This window comes from Giraffa tippelskirchi, chromosome 12 (assembly GCF_054371585.1).
Source record: "Giraffa tippelskirchi isolate mGirTip1 chromosome 12, T2T-mGirTip1v1.2.pri, whole genome shotgun sequence".
NCBI lineage: Eukaryota > Metazoa > Chordata > Mammalia > Artiodactyla > Giraffidae > Giraffa > Giraffa tippelskirchi.
This window is the reverse complement of record NC_137286.1, coordinates 6,353,135-6,378,546: the sequence shown is the minus strand read 5'-3', so window position 1 is coordinate 6,378,546 and position 25,412 is coordinate 6,353,135. Positions and strand designations below refer to the sequence as shown.

The following is a 25,412-nucleotide window of genomic DNA, read 5'->3' as shown; positions in this document are numbered from 1 at the left end:
TTGTCTCCTCCTAGCTTGTTGTGTGTGATGGCCATCAGTCCTTGGTGTTCCTTGACTTGCAGCTATATCACTCCAGTCTCCACCTCCATCATCACATGCCCTTCATCTCTGAATCTGTGTCTTCTCTTCTTATAAGGGCATTAGTCATATTGGATTAAAGGCCCATGTAACTCGAGTGTGATCCCATACTTATTCATTCCATTTGCACCAACCATGTTGCCAAATAAGTGCATGTTCTGAGGTCCTAGGAAGGACATGACTTTGGGAGACACTATCCAGCCAGTATAGACACCTTCCATATATCAAGGTGCTTCAAAGAGCACCATTTCATTTTACCTTGGAGTGCTTTTTTGAGTAGGAACTCTTATGCCCATTTCACAGATGAGGTCACTAAGATTAGGAGAAGTCAGATCTTAAACTGTGTTCTAGAACTAGTAATTGATGAAACCAGTGTTCCAACTCAGCTCTGATTCCAAAGTCCTCCTTTCTCCCAAAATTCTGAGAGTCAATCATCTGCTCAGTGCTCAAACCACGTGAAGATTCCTTAGAGCCTTGTCTATTTTTTTTTAAGATTTTTATTAAAGTTTAGTTAACTTACAATGTTGTCTTAGTCTCAGCTGTACAGTAAAGTGAATCACTTATACACACACACATATATAAATTATGGTTTTTCCAGTAGTCATGTACAGAAGTGAGAGTTGGACCATAAAGAAGTCTGAGCATCAAAGACTGATGCTCTCAAAATGTGGTGCTGGAGAAGACTCTTGAGAGTCCCTTGGAAAGCAAGGAGATCATTCCAAAGGAAATCAACTCTGAATATTCATTGGAAGGACTGATGCTGAAGTTGAAACCCCAATACTTTGGCCACCTGATGCAAAGAACTGACTCATTGGAAAAGACCCTGATGCTGGGAAAGATTAAGGGCAAGAGGAGAGTAAGCGACAGAGGATGAGAAGGTTGAATAGTATCAACAACTCAATGGGCTTGAATTTGAGCAAATTCTGAAAGATAGTGAAGGAAAAGGAAGACTGGTGTGCTGCAGGTCATGGGGTTGCAAAGAGTCAGGCATGACTTAGTGATTGAACAACAAAATATATGTACTAGAGAAGGAGGACTTCCCTGGTGGCTCAGCCATAAAGAATCTGCCTGCAATGCAGGAGATGTAGCTTCCATCCATTGGTCGGGAAGATCCTCTGGAGAAGGAAATGCAACCCACTCCAGCATTCTTGTCTGGGAAATCCCATGGAAAGAGGAACTTGGCAGGTTACAGTCCATGGGGTCACAAAGAGTTGGTCATGAGTGAGCAACTGAGTGTGTCCATTCTCTTTCAGATTATTTTACCACATTCATTATTACAAAATATTCTGTAGAGTTCCTTGGGCTACACAGTAGGTACTTACTAAATATCTGTTTTATATAAAGTAGTGTGTATATGGGCTGACTTAGCACAGTGCAGCATGGTGTGTATATATTAATCCCAATCTCCTAATTTTAGAGCCCTCTCTTTAAAAAGCTGTATGTGTGCAAGCGGACATGTGTGTCTATGTGTTTAATGACATTCATCACATTGGAAGACATAGTTTGAATTGTTTAAAGGCCAACTGTCAAAGCTCAAAGAGCCAGGGCCAGGAGAAGACAGTATATAATGGGACCAAAACTTTCTTCAGACCATATTTGGATTCGTGGCCTGTTACCCAGAGCCCTGAAAATAAATGGACCAATAAATAATTATTTCCTGCCCCACATCTTACCAAATATGACTGTGCCTGGCCTGGTGGTCAAGGAGCCAACCCATTGTTCAAATGCCGAGCCTCACCGCCTACTTGGCTGTAAAAAACAAATGTGGTTTCGCTTTCCTGTGAATCTCAACTCAAAAAATAGAATGGCATACAGTCAGCAGATGCCGTGTGCTGGCTCCCCACTGTCAGACCCTGGGATCAATTAGACAAGCACCAAGCAATGGGCTCCCTCCGAATATGGTCAGGAAAACAGTCTCCTTGGGATCTGGGGACTCCAGCACCACTGTTTGAGAGATGTGCTCAATTCTTAGACAGCATCCCTTCTGCAAAGGTGGGAACACGTGGAAATCAATTGCACTTGGTCTCAGGGCAAGTTCTAAGTGAGGATGAAGACAGTGAATATCATGTATTCCCACCCAGGGAGGCAAGTAGCAACTAAAACAAAACCCGTGTGGTTTGGACACACAAATAGACCTAGATTTGAAAGCTACTCCTCTACCCACTGGCCAAGCTATTTCATCTCCTTGGTCTCTTTATGGGAGGTGAATTATGCCTACCTATGTATAGATCTATGGGCTTCCCTGATGGCTCAAATGGTAAAGAATCTTCAAGCAATGCAGGAGAACCAGGTTCAATCCCTGGATTGGGAAGATCCACTGGAGAAGGAAATTCTCCAGTATTCTTGCCTGGAGAATTGCTTGGACAGAGGGGCCTGGCAGGCTGCAGTCCATGGGGTCGCAAAGAGTCAGACACAGCTTAGCAACTGAACAACAACAACAATGTATAGATCTAACAGGTCAGCACAGATAAAATTCCAAACCAGATGTAGGCTTAATCCTCAGAATTCCTCACCCTATTTGCCACAAATGGGAAACCAAGGTGGATGTTGACCATTATAATCTCAACTAGTAGAGTCAAGATTTGGAGGGCACTGTGCTAAGTAAGTGCAATGTCAGACAGAGAAAGGCAGACACTGTATGATGTCACTTACATGTGGAATCTAAAAGGTACGAAAAAGTTTGTTGTTCAGTCACTCAGTCGTGTCGGACTCTTTGTGACTCCATGGGCTGCAGCTCACCAGGCTTCCCTGTCCCTCAGTATGTGCTCAAACGCATGTACATTGAGTCAGTGATGCCATCCCACCATCTCATCCTCTGTCGCCCCTTTCTCCTCCTTCCCTCAATCTTTCCCAGAAGTAGGGTCTTTTCCAATTAGTTGGGTTTTCCCACCAGGTGACCAAAGTATTGGAGCTTTAGCTTCAGCATCAGTCTTTCCAATGAGTATTCAAGGTTGATTTCCTTTAGAAATGACTGGTTTCATCTCCTTGTAGTCCAAGAGACTCTCAAGAGTCTTCATCACCACTGTTTGAAAGCATCAATTCTTTGGTGTTCAGCCTTCTTTATGGTCCAGCTCTCACATCCATCCATGACTACTGGAAAAACTATAGCTCTGACTATATTTGTCAGAAAAGTGATGCCTTAGCTTTGTTATACACTGTATAGATTTGGCATAGCTTTTCTTCCAAGAAGCAAGCGTCTTTTGATTTTATGGCTGCAGTCACCATCCACAGTGATTTTGGAGCCCAAGAAAAGAAAATCTGTCACTATTTCCACTTTTCTCCCAACTATTTGCCCTGAAATGATGGGACTAAATGCCATAATCTTAGTTTTTTTAATGTTGAGTTTTAAGGCAGCTTTTTCACTCTGCTCTTTCACCCTCATCAAGAGGCTCTTTAATTCCTCTTTGCTTTCTGCAATTAAGGTGGTATCATCTGCCCATCTGAGGTTGTTGATATTTCTCCTGACAATCTTGATTTCAGTTTGTGATTCATCCAGCCTGGCATTTCACATGATGTAATCTGCATATAAGTTAAATAAACAGGGTGACAATATACAGCCTTGACGTACTCCTTTCCAAGTTTTGAACCAGTCCATTGTTCCATGTCTGGTTCTAACTGTTGCTTCTGGATCTGCATACAGGTATCTCAGGAGTCAGGGTAAGGTGGTCTGGTATTCTCATATCTTTAAAATTTTTCCACAAAATAGTACACACAACAAAAAAGAAGCAATCTCACTGATACAGAGAATGAACCAGTGGCAACTGTTGGGGAGAAGGGAGAGGGGCAAATGCAGAGGTGGGAAGTGGGAGGTACAATCTGTTGGGTGTAAGATGAGTTGTTGATGTTCAGTTGCTAAGTCGTGTGTGACTTTTGGGGACCCCATAGACTGTAACACGCCAAGCTCCTCTGTCCTCCACTATCTCCCAGGGTTTGCTCAAATTCATTCCAATAAGTCAGTGATGCTATCTAATCATCTCATCCTCATTGTCCCCTTCCCCTCCTGCCTTCCATCTTTCCCAGCATCAGGGTCTTTTCCAATGAGTCAGCTTTTGCATCAGGTGGCCAAAGTTTGGAGCTTCAGCATCAGTCCTTCCAGTGAATATTCATGGTTGCTTTCCTTTGGGGTTGACTGGTTCTATCTTCTTGCAGTCCAAGGGACTCTCAAGAGAGTTCTCAAGCACCACAATTTAAAAGCATTGAGATGGCCTACAAGATGTATTGTACAACATGGGGAATATAGCCTATATTTTCTAATAACTGTAGATGGAGTATAACTCTTAATTGTATTAAAAATAAAAATTTTAAAGAAAGAAAGCCAAAAAATTATTTACACCCAGATCTTCATCAGAGTCAAGGGTATGTTGTCCAGGGTAGAAGCGATAGAGGACTCCTTATGAGGTAATGCCTTCAGAAGGTGGATTTCTGCCCCAGTGTCTAACCAGTGGGATCTCCGTCTTAAACACTGGAACTGTCTGTTTACATGTGTACATGCCCCACTGGACCATGATCTCCTTGGGAGCACAACCATGGATACTTCATCCCAGTCTGTCAAATGCCGGCTGGACAGCCCAGCACATGGAAGGTTTTAACAAATATTCATTGAATAACAGAAGGGGACACCAACCCTCCCTAGCCTCCCTAGTGCCCCCAGAGCACAGACACTTCCCCTGCTATGGCCATGGGCCATCCTAGAGGTGATTGCATAGATTTCTTCCTCAGAAGATTCAAGCTCCATGGTTCAAGGATCTAAGGCACCCTCAGCTGCATTCCTATGGCTTAGTGCAATGCCTGGCACATTGCAGGTGCATGATAAGTCACTGGTGAACTATTTACAGTAGCCAAGACATACAAGCAACCTAAATGCCCATCAACAGAAGAATGGATAAGGAAGATGTGTGGTACATACACACAATAGAATACTACGCAGCCATTAAAAAGAACGAAATAATGTCATTTGCAGCAACCTGAATGAACTTAGAGATGATCGTACTAAGTGAACTAAGTCAGAAAAAGAAAGACAAATATCATATGATATCACTTATATGTGGAATCTAAAAAAAATGATAAAAATGAACTTATTTACAAAACAGATACAGAGTCACAGACATAGAAAACAAACTCAGGGTTACCAGAAGGGAAAGGTTTGGTAGGGGAGGGATAAATTAGGAATTTGGGAGTAACATACACACACTACTATATAAAATAGACAACCAACAACGACCTACTGTATTGCTTAAGGAACTATTCTTAATATTTTGTGATAAACTATAAGGGAAAAGGTGATGCCAGTGGTAAAGAACCTGCCTGCCAATGAAGGAGACATAAGAGACATGGTTTGGATCCCTGGGTTGGGACAATCCCCTGGAGGAGGAAATGGCAACCCACTCCAGTATTCTTGCCTGGAAAATTCCATGGACAAAGGAGCCTGGTGGGCTACAGCCCATGGGATCGCAAAGAGTTGGACAGAACTGAAGCAACTTGGCACACATGCATAAGTGACTTAGCAAGAATGCATATATATATATATGATATATATATATATATATCATATATATATATAAAATACATATCATATATATATATCAGATTCTTAAATATATGTATATATATATAATGCATACATGTGTGTAACTGAACCACTGAACACCTGAAATTAACACAGCACTGTAAATCAAATATACTTCAAATAAGAAAACAATTTTTTTTTTTAATTTCTGCTAAAAGAGATTTTGAAGCTACTAAAAGAGATTGAGAAGCTTTCCACGCATACTCTGGGGAAAAGGAGGGGAGAGTGAATATGACCTTATAGAGCCCCTAGCATGTGGCTGATCCCATCCTTGGTACCTTCCTCTCTACTGATCATCCCACCCATGTGGACATTCAGACATGTGTGCACACAGCCTCATCCTCATTTTTACAAATGAGCAAAACTGACGTTGGAGGAGTGAGCCAGCTTGTCCCAGACACACAGCTGCTGAATGTCTGCCTTGCTCCAATCTGACGGCAAAACCCTTGCTGCATCTCATTGTCTCTTCAAAATCAGAAAAGCAGTGCCTGCTTTGCCACTTTTACCAAGAACCAGCTGGGAGTCCCTCCCTTCTGACCTCCTGCCATCCCAGGGGTGAAGGGTGCACTGTGGCAGCCAGCTGGGCTGGACAGTGAACTCTGTGGCTGCAGGGAGAAGCGAAAGGCTGGACCTTCTGTCAACACACCTTTCACACCCCAGGACCTTCTGCACAAAACTGGGATCCTATGTCACGGCCAAGGGGCGGTGGGTGTAGGGAGAGGGGAGATGCCCGACGCTGAGCTCTGGAGGAGACTGATCAGCGCACCAGCGTGAGCTGAGCCTAAGCCCATGTCCCTGAGACCAGTCTCCACACAGCGGGGATAGAATGCCACTTGAGTTGACCAGGGTTCCCTCAGTCACGTGGGTGACCACGTCATAGCGTGACATCTGGCCTCCTGCACCTGCCCTTGCCCATGGATGAGCCCCAGGGCAGAAACAAGGAGGCCTGTTGTACAGAAACTTAGGGGAAGAACTTGTGGAAAGAAACTGAATCCCAGAGGCATGGCACCAGCCACTGGCCACTAATCCAAGGACAACTTGTTTTCATAGCTGTCATGTCTTCCAGGTAAGCTTATGGAAAAGAGCTGGACAAAACCACACAATGAGAATCAGCATGTCAGGATTTTCTTATGGTCTCTGAATCAACAACTTATTTAGGAAGCAAAAGGACCAGCAGCTGGAGAATTCCATAACAGTTGAGGGCACGCTGAACACTTACTCTCATGATCCCTTTCAATCCTCAAGACGATGCCTGGGTGGCCATTTTGCAGATGAGAAAACTGAGGCTTTTCAGACATGTATAGAAGGAAGGCAGTGATGGAGCAAAAGGCTTCTACTCCAGATTCTACATGAAATCTGAAAGCAAGAAGCTGAACTCAGAATCTGAAGATTTCTTGCCTAGATCAAGAATACTCTAAGTCACAGACGGTAGGAAAGCATGATTGTTTCTTCCTTTATAAGATACTTCTCAGGTGTCTTCTTTGAGTTCCCTTCTTTATCCACTCTGAAAGAGTCTAGCACACTTCAGCTTGTGCTCTGATATGTGCCTTTTGGGGCTAAATGGATCATGTACTGATGGAAGAGTTGGACCACAAAGAAGACTGGGCACTAAAGAATTGATGCTTTTGAACTGTGGTGTTGGAGAAGACTCTTGAGAGTCCCTTGGACAGGAAGGAGATCAAACCAATCAATCCTAAAGGAAATCAGTCCTGAATATTCATTGGAAGGACTGATGCTGAAGCTAAAGCTCCAATACTTTGGCCACCTAATGTGAAGAGCAGACTTACTGGAAAAGACCCTGATGCTGAGAAAAGATTGACACAACTTAGGACTGAACTAGTATGAAAGTAAGAATTGCTTAGTTGTGTTCAACTCTTTGTGACCACATGGACTATATAGTCCATGGAATTCTCCAGGCTGGACTACTGGAGTGGGTAGCGTTCCCTTCTCCAGGGGAATCTTTTCAACCCAGGAATTGAACCCAGGCCTTCCACATTGCAGGCAGATAGATTCTTTACCAGCTGAGCCCCCAGGGAAGCCCAAATGCTGAACCCTGATGCTGGCTGGGGAAGATTGAAGGCAGGAGGAGAAAGGGATGACAGAGGATGAGGTGGTTGGATGGCATCACCGACTCGATGGACATGAGTTTGAGCAAGCTCCAGGAGTTGGTGATGGACAAGGAAGCCTGGTGTGCTACAGTTCATGGGGTTGCAAAGAGTCGGACACGACTGAGCGACTGAACTGAACTGAGCAACTGAACAACAAAATTCTAAAAGTTTTATGTATTTGTTCACAGAAGATTTTGAGCCCAGGTCTTCAGAGTGACTGACATCTGTGTTGTACTTTGGTGCCCACAAAGCATATGGTCATATGTGTCCTCCCATCTCTGTGACTCAGAACCACACTCACCTCTTGACCAGAGCACCCAGGCCACTGCCTACTTGAGGACAGGCTCCTGTGCTGCCCCCTCCAAGCTGCTTTGCACCAAATGCTCTGTGTGACGCGGTCCATGGAGAATCCCCCACATTCTCAGCACCCCTGAAATCTATCTTCAATCCTCCCACGTGTCCGCTTCCAGATTCCTCTATAGACACGACTGGAGCAAAGTGGACCCCCCCCCCCCGCCCCGCCCCGCAACACACACACACAGCGTCTCCACTCCAGCACACTGGACACACCAGCCGACATGTCTTTCCAATTAGGCCAGTCCTGAGCTGCAGAGAAACAGGAAACCGCTCGCAACCTCAGACCCATCCAGACGCAGGAAACCAGGCAGAGACAGCGGCGGCCCCAGCCACGGCGTCAGCCCCGGGCCACGGCACCAGGCAGGAGCCTGCCAGACACTGCCCAGGCCTCCCTCTGGAGCCCAGGGCAAATGGCAGGAGCAGAGATGGGAGAAAAAGAACGCACCCCACCATGTTGTAGCTGTGACGTCTTGAGCAGACTTCTTCTCTCCAAGAGAGACTCCTGCAACTGTCCTGGGGCCCCTCCCTTAAAGGCCCAGGGTGGAGACATGCATCATGAGATGAAGCTTGCAAATCTCAGCCGGATGGCTGACATGAAGTCAGGGCCCCTTCAGGGCCAAAAGTGGACAGTCTCCTGACACAAGCCCTCCCCAGGGTGCCTTGCAGCTGAGCTGGGAGAATCGGGTTAGGTTCCCATTTTGCAGATAGGAACACTAAGTCAGGGTCTGTGTAAACTGCAGGGGAGGAGCATGAGATTAAGAATCAGAGGCTTAGAGTTTCACATCTCAGCCCTGCCAGCTTCTGCCTTTGGACTGACTGCTGTGACTGTTTACCTTTCAATCTGTATAGCTATAGTTTTTCTAGCATTCATGTACTGAATGTGAGAGTTGGACCATAAAGAAGACTGAGCGCCGAAGAACTGATGCATTCAAACTGTGGTACTGGAAAGGACTCTTGAAAGTCCCTTGGACTGCAAGGAGATCAAACCAGTCAATCCTAAAGGAAACCAACCCTGAATATTCACTGGAAGGACTGGTGCTGAAGCTGAAGCTCCAGTGCTTTGTCCACCTGATGCAAAGAGCCAACTCATTGGAAAAGACCCTGATGCTGGGAAAGATTGAGGGCAGGAGGAGAAGCGGGGAACAGAGAATGAGATGGTTGGATGGCATCACTGACTCACTGGACATGAGTTTGAGCAAACTCTGGGGGATAGTGAAGGACAGGGAAGCCTGGTGTGCTGCAGTCCATGGGGTCGTGAAGATGTGGACATGACTTAGCGACTGAACAAAAACCACTACTCTGTTTGAACACACCATCTCTAAGTCCTGCTCTTCACACCCTGCAGATGGGGACCTTGGCTCCCTGTATAATGGAGATATCTGAGATCTGGAGAGCTTACATAGTGCACACCTGGTTCCATCTCAGAGGGCCGGAGCTAACATTCACCTTTTTAGATATTCAAGCCTCTTCTCTCCATGTATAATACCTAATAACCCCTCTGTACAGGGTCTGGCAAAGGGTTCACAGTACTTGCACTCCAGAACATTCATGCAGAAAAAAACCCAACATGCTGGAGCAGCTGGGGTCTGCACTGGGTGACACAGAATCAACAATTTCTAGGAAGGATGGATTCATGTCCCCCTGCCCACCCTTCAGAACCTCTCTTTGCCCCTGAAGGGCCAGCTGGGGTTCAAAGAAGATCCATGCACAGCCATCCACATGCCCCAGCTCAAAACTCAAAATTCGGCAGCTCCTTAAAAAATTAAACATGGATTCATCAATTTCACTTCTAGGTAAGCAACTAAAAGAATTGAAGGCAAAGAGCTTCCTTGGTAGCTCAGTAGTAAAGATTCTTCTTGCCAAGACAGGAGACACGGGTTCAATGCCTGGTCCAGAAAGACCTAGCACGCTACGGAGCAACTAAGCCCACGTGCTACAACTCCTGAGTCTGTGCTCTAGCACCTGGGAACCGCAACTGCTGAGCCTGTGTGCTGCAACTACTGAAGTTGGCGCTCTGTAACCAAAGAAGCCACTGCACCGAGAAGCCCATGCACTACAACTAGAGAGTAGCCCCCACTTGCCTAGAGAAAACTAGAAAGAGAAAGGCCCACACAGCAATGAAGATCAAGCACAGCCAAACATAAATAAATTTAAAATTTTTTAAAAGAATTGAAAGCAGATACTTAAAGAGGTAGTCATACGCCCACGTTCATAGCAGCATTATTCACAAACAGCCACAGTATGGGAGCAACCTGAGGGTCCATTGAAAGATGAATGGATAAGCAAAATGTGGTCTATCCATCTGATGGAATACTATTCAGTCCTGAAAAGGAAGGAAATTCTGTCACAGGTTCCAGCATGGACAAACCTTGAGGACATTACGCTACATGAAATAAGTCCCTAAAAGACAAGTATTGTATAATTCTAATTATATGAAATACCTAAAATAGGCAAATTTCATAGAGACAGAAAGTAGAACACAGGTGAGCAGGGGCTGAGCGAGGAGAAATGGAGAATTGGTGTTTAATGGATTCAGGATTTCTCTTTGGGATGATGAGAGAAGATGAAGGCGTTCTAGCGATGGATGGTGGTGACGGTGCACAATGCTGCCAAACTGCACCTAAAACTGGACAAAACAGTAAATTGTATGTATTTTTCACCACATTTTTTTGGGGGAAAAAAAAGAAGTCAGCTAACTACATTCACTGCAAATGTTCCTTTCAAAAGTTGACTGCAGTGACTGCATAATTTGGCTGTTGCTTGCTGTCGTTTAGTCCCTCTTTGCAGCCCCGTGGACTATAGCCTGCCAGGCTCCTCTGTCCATGGGATTCTCCAGGCAAGAATACTGGAGTAGGTAGCCATTCCCTTCTCCAGGGCATCTTCCTGACCCAGAGATTGAACCCGGGTCTCCCGCAATGCAGGCTGATTCTTTACCGTCTGAGCCACCAGGGAAGGTTTTAAAAGAAAGTGTTAGTTGCTCAGTCATGTCCCACTCTGTGCAATCCTATGGACTGTATTCTGCCAGGCTCCTCTGTCCATGGGATTTCCCAGGCGAGAATACTGGAGTGGGTTGACGTTTCCTTCTCCAGGGGATCTTCCCTACCCAGGGATCGAACCCAGGTGTCTTGCATTATGGGCAGATTCTTTACTGTCTGAGCCACCAGAGTGAGCATGAGTGTAGGGGGCCCCCAAATGTTGAGGTGCAAAGAAACAGGGTCAGTCTTGATGGGAAAATGGAACTTTCCAACAAAGACAGATGAGGTGTTTTAGGTCTTCCCAGAAGCTGCAGCGGAGGGTTAACAAGATAAGAAAAGAGCCATGTTTCTCCCTGAAATTGGACAGTCAAAGGTTTTCATGCAAAGGAGCCGTTAAGTGTGAGCTATGAGTATTTAATGAAAACTAATACTGCAGGTCCCATGCCTTTTGCATTGTCTGGGTGCCCGCAGAGCACACAGCCCTCCCCCAAAGACTGGCCCAGTGCTCATGGAAAGAGCTCACAGGGAAGACCTGAGCTCCTCCAGCTCTTTCACTGCAACTAACATAGTTTTCTTTTATTTGGGATAAAAAAAAAATCTGCTAAAAAATAAAGTGAAATAGAAAGATTACCAAATAACTAAAGGTACCCAACCTGAGGTCTTTAAACCCTGGTGAAAAATGAACTCTTCCAACATAAGAATAACACTAAGAACATATGACATAAACCTCTCTCTGCTCCCCAGTCTTCTTTGTAGAAGATTATGTGCAAACTTTGTGTGTGTGTGTGTGTGTGTGTATGTGTATGGGCGTGCGTTCATGCTGAGTCATGCCCAACTCGGCAACCCCATGAACTGTAGCCCCCTTAGGCTCCTCTATCCTTGGGATTCTCCAGGCAAGAACACTGGAGTGGATAGCCATTTCCTTCTCCATGTACATGGACACTTGTCATTACTTCTTTTAGTTTGCTGGACTCTGCCTTCATTTCAAATTGCTATAAAATGCACTTAATAAAATATAAGCCTATTCCATTAAGTTTAGTTTGTGTATGTGTGTAGCCACCCACCAGCACACCAACCAAGTTTTCACACTCATAAGTCCTGGTCTGTCTCACAGCAGGAAGGAAGCAGGGCTTTCTAGTTCAGTTTATATTTTAAGGAGGGAAACCAAGCCCCTAAGAGTCTATTAACCTGTCCAGGGTTATATGTGGAGCATTCCTAACCCCTCATCCCATGCCACGGCTCCTTGCACCAGCCTCTGCTCAAAGAGTGACTCAAACCTGGGAATTAGGCCCAGTGAGCTGCCCATGGAGCCAGACAGGCTTTTGAACAGTTGTCTCAAATTTTACACCATTTTAGCAAAGACACCTGAAACAGTGATTGTACCCTTTAGACTTATTTTCTAGAAATCAGATACCTCCTTGAGACGGCATTTGTTACAAAGGGGTTGCTTTCACTCAATATCCTCCTCATAATTGTGTCATAGACATCCATTAATTTTTATATGAGGCTTTCCAGGTGACACAGGAGTATAGAAGGTGGCACTAGTGGTAAAGAATCTGCTTGCCAGTGCAGGAGACTCGAGAGACTTGGGTTCAATCCCTGGATCAAGAAGATCCCCTGGAGTAGGAAAAGGCAACCCACTCCAGTATTCTAGCCTGGGATATCCCATGCACAGAAGAGCCTGGCAGGCCTCAGTCCATGGGGTCACAAAGAGCTGGACACAGCTGAGCACACACACACACAATTTTAAATAATAATATTCTCTTCATCATTTCCAACTAGAGTCCTGCTTCGAGTCTTCCACACCCTATCAACATGGTAAAACTTTGCTGTCATTATTTCCTTAAAATAAGAAAACCAATAAGCTGTTTGTGATTCCTCTAATCAAGACCACATGCCTATAGTGTATAAATTCAACATTTTTCAGAAACAGTAAATCTATTCTGTCAGATATGATGATGTGGGAATTGTTAGGAAAAGATAATGATTTTATTACAGGCATACACATTCCTGTACACACACACACACACACACACACACACACACACACACACACACACACACACACAGAGGCACACAGCAGTTAAAACTGACATTTCCAGAGAGAAGATACCCAGTGCATTCTATGACTGTTGTGGGCACCTGCTGGAGGCTATGGGCAGCTCAACATTGATGCTGAGCTTGTGTTGCTGAGTGTGAGTTAATCTGCACAGGAACGTTGACCCAGTGGCCTTGGATGTGGCAGGAAGAGGACTGAGTTAGTAGTCAGGAAACCACACAGGCCTGGTTCCTACCTTGCAATCACAATCATCAGTGTGACCATGTGTGTGGGCACACCAGGTGGCCCCCGCATGTGTATTTCCAAGAGCCCCAACAGCTCCAATTTCATCAGAAGCAAATCTGAGCTCAGAGGAGGTTTCCAAGGTTCCCCAGCTGGATCAGCCAGGTCCCAGGCCTGTCCCCACCCCTTGCCACCCTCGATGTCCATAGGCCTTCAGGAAATCTTTCCGCATCTCTGACCCCTGGCTTCTCTGTGTATAAAATGGGAGGGGTGGACAATACCAGTGTTAGAAGTCTTTTCCAGCTAAGAACGGTGATATACGTTTCACATCACAGTATCACCACCTGAAATGATCCCATTGCGATTGCTCTGCACCCTAATGCACCACTGTGGGCAGGGTCTGGGAAAGCTCACCTCACAGAACCCCACAGGCTGCGCTGGGCTGTCATCAATGGAGCACAAAAATGGCCCGAAAGACTGCCGTCCCCGTATCCACGACCTTTGCCCCGTGACTTTGCAATTCCTTCCGGTGAGACCCCAGCAAAGGAAATGTGTCATAGCTCTTAGTGAAGGCCTTGAAAGGTCCTGCCTACTTCGACTTTTACAGGGAATGCTGCCAGGTCGCCAGAACACCTGCCCGGGCTAGCTGGCTGGAGAAGAGAGAGGACGCGTGGAGGAGAGATTGCCCCACCCCACACCGTCTCCTCTAATTATATGTTAGCACGCAACCAACCACCCCAAGTTTTGCGGCCTAAAACAGCAATTTGTTACCGCCTCTCTCAGTCCCACGGGTTTCCCACAAGCTTATAAACAGATGACAGCTGGGTTTGAAATCATCTGAAGGCTCAACTGGGTTGACCATCCACCATGGCTTCTCTATTTATTTGTTTATTTTTGGCTGTGCTGAGTCTTGTTGACGTTTTAGGCAAATTGAAGAATTGATGCTTCTGAACTGTGGGGCTGGAGAAGACTCTTGAGAGTCCCTTGAGCAGCAAGGAGAGCAAACCAGTCAATCTTAAAAAAAACTCAACCCTGAATACTCATTGGAAGGGCTGGTGCTGACACTGAAGCTCCAATACTTTGGCCACCTGATGGGAAGAGCTGACTCATTGGAAAAGACCCTGATGCTGGGAAAGATTGAGGGCAGAGGAGAAGGGGATGACAGAGGATGAGATGGTTGGATGGCATCACCGTCTCCATGGATGTGAACTTGGGCAAACTCTGGGAGATGGTGAGGGACAGGGAAGCCTGGTGTGCTGTAGTCCATGGGGTTGCAAAGAGTCAGACACGACTTGGTGACTGAACAACCACAAGGTGCTGGGTCTTCGTGGCTGCAGAAGGTTTTACCTTGTTGTGGCAAGCAGGGGCTGCCCTCTAATTGTGGGGCACAAGCTTCTTTCTGCGGTGGCTCCTCTTGCTGCTGAGTGCAGGCTCTAGGTGCCCGGGCTGCAGCAGGTTCAGTTCCAGGGCTCTAAGGCACAGGCTCAGTAGCTGTGGCACACGGGTTTATTGTTCCACAGCATGTGGGATCTTCCCAGATCAGGGATCAAACTCGCATCCCCTGCTTTGGCAGGTGGATTCTTTACCACTGAGCCACCAGGGAAGCCCCCATCACGGCTTCTTGGTTTTGCATGTCTGGAGTGTCACCAGGATGGCTCGAACAGCTAGGGACTGGTTAGATATCTCTTTTCTTTCTCCCTCTCCCTCTCTGTTTTCCATCTTCCTCCTCTCCACATGGCCAGCTCAGGATTCCTCAGAGCATGTCTCATCCCCTAGAACAAGGACGGTGGCTCCTTCACCTCTGTCTGCCCCACCCGAGCCCAGCTCAGGCCACATGCTGCATATCTCCCAGGCTATCACACGGCTCTCATATTGGGCTCTCCTTCCAGACTAGTCTCAGTGTTGCTCCTTGGATCCTTCCTCTGGCCTCTGGCATGGCTCAGAAGAGGGAGAAGATGATTTGGTCTTCATCTGGAGAGCTCCTTAAACTGTCCTCACACAGAGGACCTCCAGTCCCATCACCAGGCTGGCTTCTCACTGCCCTCCTGGAGGTCTAGTGACTTCCCCTAAAACAAGGCACCTGGAGCTGGGTGCACCTCTCAGGAGACGTCAGACATAACCCGTTACCGCCCTCATTCAAACAATCATGCTTCTGTTCATCAGACTTAACCCACTGCCTCCCTTACTCATAGAATCATACTTCTGTTTCAGCAAAACTGCATTAGTGCAAAAACTGCCTTGTCCTTCTGGACCTCTATACCAGTCAACACTATTCCACTTTCAACGCCACCAGGGTCCAAGAAAAGCGCTGCTTATTCTATTTCTCCCCCTCCCTTATCTTCTCCCCTCCCCCACCCTTATTCCCCCGCCCCCCCGCCCCCGCCCAGAAGTCATTTTTTTTCCTAGACCTGATGTCGGAAACTTGCCTCCATTCTTATTAAAGAGAAAATAGCAGCATTTCACAGAATGAGCACCAACTCAGAAGGGTGTCAGGACTCCCACCTTCTTCACTGCCTTTGCTGCAAAGAATGGGAGGGTACCTTCTTATCCACACTGAGCCTCATCTCACAATCTAGAAAGTAAGGTCAACTGTGCCCACTTTCTTAGCAGGTCCAGGGAAGCCTTTTAGTGCCTTGTACAGTGTCTGACCCACAGGGCTCTGAATAAACTGAAGATGCTATTATGTAATAACAGTATTAACAGTTATGAAAATGATACCAATTCCATCACAGCATAGCTCAGGGTCTCAGAATTCAGATGAATGGGGACCCATTAGATGCTCATCACACCAGCCAGTGTATTTGTAATCCAGCTTCTCATCTTCCACAAATGTGGTAACACTGTCGATGTTTTTAACTGACTTATTAAGGGAACCTTGGAATCAGGCAGGGAGGATGATGAAGCTGTCAGGCCTCTATTGCTTCTACTAACCCACATCTGTCATGGATAGTTTTTGAAATCATTTTTTTTATCTCCCTAATGTTACCATCACCATGCCCATATTTCTCCATCACGGCTGTATAATTAAAAATCAAAGTAAAATATTTTGCTCTTAAATTCTTTTAAGGCTGTCATTTTATTTTCTTCTCCTTCTATCCCTGGAGCATCCTTCATCTTCATTTCCAGCTCCCCCACCAGCAACTTCAAAAGCGTGCAATCTTTCCATTACCTCCTCCTCCCCAAATCGCAACTTGACACCCTCTGCTTGGCCTGCCCTCTTTGTTGGAATATGTTCAATTCCCGTGGTCTAGAAGATAGGGTATATTTTTAAAAGTTGCTTTGTTAATAAAATGCCTCAGTTTAAAAAGTTTGCTCAGCAGCGTGTGTCTCTTAATATGTGTCAACTTCTGTTTGGATCAATTGACGTGGGATGCTATATTAATTATTCATTTTTACAGAATGGAAATTAATTATTGTGCATGAGATTCTAAACACATATGGCAACAGTGCCAGCTGGACTGGCCCCCCTGCCAGGATTTCGGAGACTCAGATTCAGAGGTAATATGTTGTTTTGTAAAGCCAAGACCTCCTAAGGGTTCCAAGATAGAAGAATTGAAAAACTGACATGTTTCTGTATGTGGTCCAACTCCTGCTCCTTCTTGAATGCCCCCTTGACTTCTCTGCTATCTCTTCCAGAAACCGTGCTGGTAAGGGAGTCTATCTGAGTCTATCACTTCAGCTGCAACTACCTAAAACCTTGAGCCTTTGTCCTCGCCTCCAAATCTGTCTTTCTGTAGCAGGTGGCACCACTAACCTCCCTCCCCGAATCCTTCGGAAGGAGTCCTCCTGGAGGGAGTGACGGGTCTGGAGTGCTCCCTTGGCACCCTGTCTTACCTTTGTCCTCTTGTTTATCGCGTTGCATGAGATCATTCGTCTGTGCAACAATCACAGCCACAATTTGGTGTGTTTTTATGAGTAAAAACAATGTCTCATTCTTTCCTGTATCCCTTCACCCCCACTGAAGATAGATGGCTTGTTAAACTGAGTTGATCTGTTAGTTTCATGGAGAGAAGTAGCTCACAGAAGTACCTATTCCCCTTCAGGAACATGGAAAAGGAAGTCAACTGTTGGTAGAAGAGAGGGAGTGGTACACATCTTCATTTAGAAAGAAGTTACTGGGCATTCTGGATTCCCAGGAGACATGGGTCCAGACTTTTGGCATTGAAGGGGAGAACTATTTCAAGAAAACCAACGCAGCCAATGTCTAATATCCCAGCTCCTTTATCTTCATCTTCTCGCTTATTTTTTTTTTGCTTTTTTTATTTTTAATTGAACTATAGATGATTTACAATGTTATATTAGAGAGGTTCAGCACAGTGATTCAGTATTTTTCCAAACTATACTTCATTAAAAATTATTACCAGATAATGACTCTAATTTCCTGTGCTATACAATGTATTCTTTTTTGTTTTTTAATTGGAGTATAATTGCATTACATGTTGTCAGTTTCTGCTGTACAACAACATGAACCAGCTATATGTATACATATATCCCCTCCTTCTTGGAAATGCCTCCCACCCACCCCCCACTCCACCTCTCTGGGTCATCACAGAGCACCAAGGTGAGCTCCCTGTGCTATACGGCAGCTTCCCACTAGTGATCTGTTTTACACATGGTAGTGCATATGTGTCAGTCCTAATCTCTCAATTCGCTCCACCCTCTCGTTCCCCTACTATGTGCAGAAGTCCATCCTCTACATCTGCATCTCTGTTCCTGTCTCCTCATCCCTCACTAGATGTAGCAGAATGCTTGACTGAAAATAGCAGCTCAATAAAAACTTGCTAAGTGAATCAAGACATTAAAGAATGAACAAAATTAGGATAGTTTTGATTGCAAGTGGCCACAAAAGTTTTAAACACAAAAAAAGCCCACCCTAAAGAGCCAATGCTGAAAAGAAGCACCTTGGTCCCTGTCACTGAAGAGCACAGGCGAATGGCTGATATCAGTGCAGGCACTAAGTGACATCACTAGGGACCAGATTCACTCCACCTTCAATCCTGCTCCCCGTAAATTGGATCTATTCTCAGGAAGAATCTCACCTCTCAGTGGAAAGTTGGCTCCAGCAGCTCCATACTTTACTTCTTCTCAAGTTCAAGTCTACACAAGAAAGAGAGAGAACCAACTGCTCTTGTCATGATTAGAACTGAGTTGATTAGACTAGGAACAAATAAGATGGGGGTGATCTAGAGACAGTAGTAGGTGAAAACACCTTAGTTAGTATTAGTCACTCAGTCCTTTCCGACTCTTTGCGACCACATGGACTGTAGCCTGCCAGGTTTCTCTGTCCATGGAATTCTCCAGGCAAGAATACCGGAGTGGATAGTCATCCTCTTCTTCAGGTTATCTTCCCAACCCAGGGAACCCAAGTCTCCTGCATTGCAGGCAGATTTTTTACTGTCTGAGCCACCAGGGAAGCCTGGTGGACATCTCATAAATAAATCTGGAACGAGTATAAATCTACTCAGGGCTCAGGGCTCTTTCCTCTCCTACAAAAAATGTCCTGCATCTCCCCATGGATCCCAGACATCTTCCTGTATCCTATCTCCCGACTTCACCCTTCAGAATCCTGAGATGGCCAGTCTAACCTGGTCTTCTAGTCCTTACAGGTATTTTTCTAAACAGGTATTTTCTTAATACCTTAAAGGTATTTCCACAAAAGCCACCTTCCATCCTTCTCAATCCCCTCCTCATTCCTTCATTTTCCTAAAATTTCCACAGTAACACAGGGTAAAATAATATACGTCCATCTGAAGAGATGCATGCATCCATGTTGCTGCAAACGGCATTATTTCATTCTTCAAAAAGTGTTTTTAAATGAGTTCTTTTATTTTGGACTACTTTTAAATGTATAGCAATTTTTCAAAGATAGTACAGAGAATCCCCATGTACACTTTATCCAGTTTCTGCCATTGTGAACATCTTACACTGGCTTGGTATATATGTCGAAACTAAGAAACCAACATCAGTATGTTAATAGTTACTAAGCTCCACACTTTACCTGAATTTCACCAGTTTTTTCCATTAAATTTCTCTGAGGAATTCAAGGGGCTTGCATTGCCTTGACTTTTCCTATGCCCCTGTCTCCTCTGGTCTGCTACAGTTTTTCAGTCTTTCCTTGTTTTGATGACCATGACATTCTTAAAGATTAATAACCAGGTACCCTGTAGAATGTTCCCTAATCTGGGTTTTCCTGGTGTTTTTCTCATGATTGGATTAGGATGTTGGGCTTTTAGAAATAATGCCACAGAGCTAGAGTGACTGACTTTCTTATGTCATAGCAGGGGCTCACAACACCCGTACGAAATAATGCTATTACAAATCAGAGACAGTTATCATTCATTTTATGCTTTTATTTTTTAAATGAATATCCAATGACCTATGAAAGTTGATGTATGTTTTTTTTTTTAAATAGAAAAACATGAATTTAAGGGTCAATGCCTAGCAGCTTATCATGGTACCATTACTAACAGTATCTGATAAGGCCTTTTTATCAAGGTTTAATGGCACTCTTTGTCCAGAAAACTAAATCTCTGGGTTTTAGCTCATTTAGAGTCTGCTTTTTAGGATGTTATGGATGCTTATTTTTGTTGATAATAAGACTGGGTGTATGTAGACGTCTGTTGCAGTACTTGACTGTATCAGCCTACAACCAGGATTGAAGGTGAAATTCCTAAACATATGGGGTGTCCTCTTATCTTTGTATAAAGTGAAAGCTGAGGAGTCCCAAAAGTAGCTGATTACATGGTCATTAAAGCTAATGAAACACCTTAGGCCAAGGAAGTTGAGTATCTCTGAAAGCACTGTGACTCGTAGCTTTAGAATTTCATTTATTAATGGTTACTCTACTGTTCCTAAAGATAGAAGATGAAGTTTTTGTTAGTAAAGGTCAAACTTTTGCAAGCTTTGTTAATAAGAAATATATGCCCTGTCACTGGAGAGATGGGTTAGATCTCTCCATATCAGAAACAAACAAACCAAAACAAAAATTATCCACTACCATGACAGCCTACCTTTCCAGCCACAAAAGGCTTCAATTGCATCTTGAGAATAAGCAAACAATGACCAAAAGGTACTTACTGCCCAATTGTGGGGAAGAAGAAGGTTGGAGGTATTTAAAGTTCTCAGGCTCTGATTTCTGTCCCTGTCCCATCTTTACAGAATCGTGTTGTTGGCAAGTAACAGAAGCATCCTTGAAAATACTCTCAAAATTACCTAGCCAAAGATGATTCACTACCATGATCAATTTAGGTATATCATTATGGGTAAAAAAATGAAGCATTTTTTCTAAACTCCAGAAGATCCTTTTGTATGACCAGATGACAGCTTTGTGAACATCACAATTATCTTCAAGCCATGTACATTTTGACCTGCCTTGATGTTTTGTCTCTAAATCAAAGACTTATTTTGGCAATCATTGATAGCCTGTTTGAATCTATCTGGGCTTCTCTGGTAGCTCAGTTGTTAAAGAATTCATTGGCAATGCAGGAGACCCCATTCGATTCCTGGGTTGGGAAGATCTGCTGGAGAAGGGATAGGCTACCCACTCCAGTATTCTTGGGCTTCCCTGGTAGCTCAGCTGGTAAAGAATCCACTTGCAATAAGGGAGACCTGGATTCAATCCCTGGGTTGGGAAGATTCCCTGGAGAAGGAAAAGGCTACCCACTCCAGTATTCTGGCCTAGAGAATTCCATGGACTGTACAGTTCATGGAGACACAAAGAGTCAGACACAACTGAGTGACTTTCACTTTCTCTTTTGAATCTCTCCAAAGCATTTCCTCTTTGAGTGGTGTGAGAAAGGAATTTATGCTTTTATTAAATGCAAGTTTCTCCTTAAATAATCAAAATTCACTTTTTGCTTTATTTCCGTTTCATCAGATGTGTCCCAAAATTGAATCTGATCAATCTTTGACAGCCAACTAATAATCCTTCGGACTTTCTCTTATTAATTCTTTAAACCACAACACCCTCATCCAATCTTTTAGTCCATGTTTGGGGGATTTGTTCTGTTCATTTTTAATATATACAGAAATGTATCTCTGGTTAGTTAATTTTCACCTTGTTGAGTCCACCAGAATGCTCTAGCTTATATCTTCCTGTATTTCATCAGCTAGTATTTTAATATTCTCACCAAGCCCAGTACCCTGTCCAAATTATGCCTTGTTTTTATTCACATAGGTGAAAAATTACTGAACAAGGCAAAGATGAGGACTGAGTCCCAGACTCAGATCTTTGATCTTTGACTGCAGCACGCCAGGCCTCCCTGTCCATCACCAACTCCCGGAGTTTACTCAAACTCATGTCCATTGAGTCAGTGATGTTATCTAACCATCTCATCCTCTGCTGTTCCCATCTCCTCCTGCCCTCAATCTTTCCCAGCATCAGGGACTTTTCCAATGAGTCAGTTCTTCACATCAGGTGGCCAAAGTATTAGAGCTTCAGCTTCACCAGCAGTCCTTCCAATGAATATTCAGTTATGAAGTAAAACATAAAGAAAAAGTGTTGAGCGTTACAGTGTCATTGGTTGGAGTGTGGAATGATTCCATTGGGGAATCATTGAGAAAATGTTAAGTTCCTGGAAATAGCTATGTCTTGACAGGTTTAGAGCCATGGGCTTGCAGAGCTTAAAGGCCATCAGTCAGTTGACTGGACTCAGAGGTTCTCACTGGGGAGGGATGGGGAGAAAGACAGTGGAGGGAAACACAGGGGATTCTGACAGTATTACCTGGAGGAAATTTTTTCAAAAGCTGGCGAACGTAACTTTCTGAAAGGAAGATAATGGATACACAGAAGATTAATAATAGTTGTGGTTGATATAGAAGGGCTTCAGCCTGCTGACACTGGGCTCACTGTTTCGGAGACATTCTCTCCACTCTCCATAAAAACCTTATACATTATTTTCCCTCATTTAAAGATGCAAGGACAGAAACTTAGAGAGATTAAATAACTTTCCCAAGGTCACACAGTCAATAAACAGTGTTAAAATTACAATTGGATACAAGCCTATGAAATTTCTACTGACCATTGTGAGTTAGCCAGCAATCCACCCCCCACCAAGTGATATGAAAAGTGTCCTGGTTCATAGGAAACATGTGTACACACACACACTTTAAACTTCCAAGATGTTTATGATTGAAAATGTAGTAATACCATCAAAATTATTTCTTAAAAATAAGGATGAGAGTTTACCACCAAAGTACCAAAGAAATTTATAAGTGTGTGCCTGCCCAGTCATGTCCAATTCTTTGCTACCCTATGGACTATAGCCAACCAGGGTCCTCTGTCCACAGGATTTTCCAGTCAAGAATACTGGAGTGAGTTGCCATGCCCTCCTGCAAGGGATCTTTCTGACCCCGGGATTGAACCTGCATCTCCTGTGTCTCCTGCATTTGCAGGCAGATTCTTTACCACTGAGCCACCTGCGGAGCCAGAAGAAATGTACACATGTTGTACTTCACTGGGAGGGAACAGATGAAGCAACGAGGTCCAAGATGCAAGAAGGCCTGGGGAACAAGACTGGGAAACAGAAAGGCAACTCTAATCAAACATCGATTGCTTTCAATAGCAATAACGAGGCTAATTTATATAATTAAAAATATAGAACTAAATTTCTGGAAAACAATAGACTAGAGTAGCCCTTCCTCATCTGAGGATGTTACCTTCCTGAATAGCCTCTTGGTAGACTCAAAGTTGAGATGTTGAAGATCCTATGGGAAATCAACAGTCAGCAGCTAAAAAACCAGCCATGAGCTGTGGAAAACCTCATATGTGATCTTATGTGTCCTGAAGTAAAACACATTTTACAGGTGATGAAGACAATACATCCAACAGAGGAAATAGCAATGAATTTTTCATCACTGAAAGTGGTAACAATTAATACTTTCTTAGTCATATTGATACCATGGCTGCCCATGAAGGCAGCAGGGAGTTGGTCTTGTCCATAACTGTGTCCCAGCTGCTGTGTCCAAAGTCAGTGTTGGAGAAATATTTGTGAATTAATTCGAAGGATTGATGATGAAGCTGAAACTCCAATAGTTTAGCCATTTGATGTGAAGAGAAGACTCATTGGAAAAGACCCTGATGCTGGGAAAGATTGAGGGCAAGAGGAGAAGGGGGTGATAGAGGATGAAATGGCTAAGTAGCATCACTGACTCAAGGTACATGAATTTGAGCAAACTCTGGAAGACAGTGAAGGATGGGGGAGCCTGGCGTGCTGCAGTCCATGGGGTTGCAAAGAGTCAGACATGACTGACCAACTGAACGACAATAATACATAGAGTATGTATTAACTCCAAATTCTCCTCCCAAGGAGACACATGGATGTCCTAGAGCTGGTGAATGTGTGGGCACCACCACTGACTCACTAACTCAAATAAATTAGTAATTACATTTAAATTGATTCATTGGGCAAGAAAAGTCATTCAGGTGCCAAGGCAGGAGCTGACTCATATAGTTCCTCCATTGAAAAACAGAATATTTTTGTGTTTTGTGTTCGACACACACTGAAGGGCCATCCATATTTCCTCTGCTGCTGTTTTCCTACATGAACACCTGTTGACATCTGGGCGATCAGAACAGTGTCCACGTACAAAACAGAAAGGCCTGAGGACCAGCCAGGTGGATGCTTTAATCTGTGAATCTGTCTCAACGTGTTGCCTGATGCTTCCACCAAACATGCCCTGGCCATCCTGCCCAGGACACTGGGTACCTTCAGTGGGGCAGGTCAGGAGAGGCTTCATGCGGCTGTGTGTCACACATGAGGCTAAACAGGGCCCTGTGCTTAAAAGGGATTAAGGGCCCTCCACGCTTGATTAACCTTCTTAATTTCTGAACAAGAAGTCCCAGATTTTCATTTAGGGCTGGGCCTTGCAAATCGTGGATCAGGCCCTGTCCCCGTCACTATCCTTAAGGTTCTTTTCGAAAAGATAGAGCAAGCACAGTGTCTTCCCTCCAAGACCACACAGTCCAGTTGACAACTCAGACAGGTGAAGACAGGTGCAGAGGCTACCATAAATCTCTCCCCTCCTCTGTTCCCTTCCATCGGTCCTGCAGAAACACTACTTCCTGGTGTCTGCACTCAGCCCCTCCTGCAGCCACCGCCTCAGGTCAGACCCTCCCCATGGCGGGCAGGCCTTGCTTCACTTTCTAAGCTGGTCATCTCCTATCCTCACATCTCAGCCCATTTGTTTACAGTTTCTCCAATCACGCCCATAGTCCTGCCTTTCCTGGCCTCACACATGCTGTTCCATCTGCTTGGAGTAACCCTTCCACCCCCTACAGTCACACTCTTTCTCATTCTCTCTCCAACCAGCTGCCCTTTTGGACCTTTAGGAGCTACTTCAAGGGCCACCTCTTCCAGGATGTCTTCCCTGACTCCCACAGTCAGAAGAAGCCATCCTTTTCTGTTCTCCCGATGTCCCTCTGTGTTGCAGCCCCATCACGTCCGGCACTCAAGCTCGGCACACATACCTGTTTTTCCTAATGGATTCTGAACTCTTGGCTTCCAGCAACTGTGGCTTTTCTTGTTTGAACCGTGGCATGTGATAGGAGCACCGACAGAAGGCATGTGGTGAGAGCGTTGGTTGTGGGTTAAGTAGAGAGCCAGATTCTTGGGCAGGACTGACGTATGTGCCCCAACAGGAGAAACTAGCACCCAGGGATGCACTTCGCTTTGATGCCCAAGTTGAGATCCGGTCGCGAGCTGCCCTCTACTTGCCCCGGAAGGGAAGCCATCTTCGCACCTCCTGCGTCCCCAGCACCAGCGACTTCCCGGCCAGGGCCCCATCCTGGATTCCCATTGCTCACCGCCCTTCTGGCTTCTGGATACAAGCCCCGACACCTCGCAGCCATCTCGGCCACACACAGGCTCTTTTGCCTTGTTTTTCCCCAAGAGAAAGCTGACTCCTTAAACAGGGATCTCCTCTATCTTCCGTCTAACCCAGTGTACACTTTGAAAGCTCTCAGAAACGCCATTAATTATAATAATAGTGACACTTTGTACTTTTATAGCCTCTTTCATCAGAAGATCTCTGAGTACTTAAAAAATATT

The 25,412-nt window shown here is 44.8% G+C and overlaps 1 long non-coding RNA gene across 2 annotated transcripts in view; it reads right to left on the bottom strand.

Moving 5' to 3' along the window:
* Positions 1-25,066, bottom strand: part of LOC145528551 (uncharacterized) — a 51,281-nt gene extending 26,215 nt beyond the window's left edge. Inside the window, exons 1-2 of one of the 2 annotated variants that reach the window (XR_014070495.1) lie at positions 24,833-25,039; positions 18,405-18,462 (exon numbers count right to left, since the gene is read on the bottom strand). This is a non-coding gene — a long non-coding RNA (uncharacterized LOC145528551). Of the gene's footprint in view, positions 1-18,404; positions 18,463-24,832 lie in introns of both variants that reach the window. The other variant, XR_014070494.1, reaches the window with a different exon arrangement.
* Between the last annotated feature and the right edge of the window lie 346 nt (positions 25,067-25,412).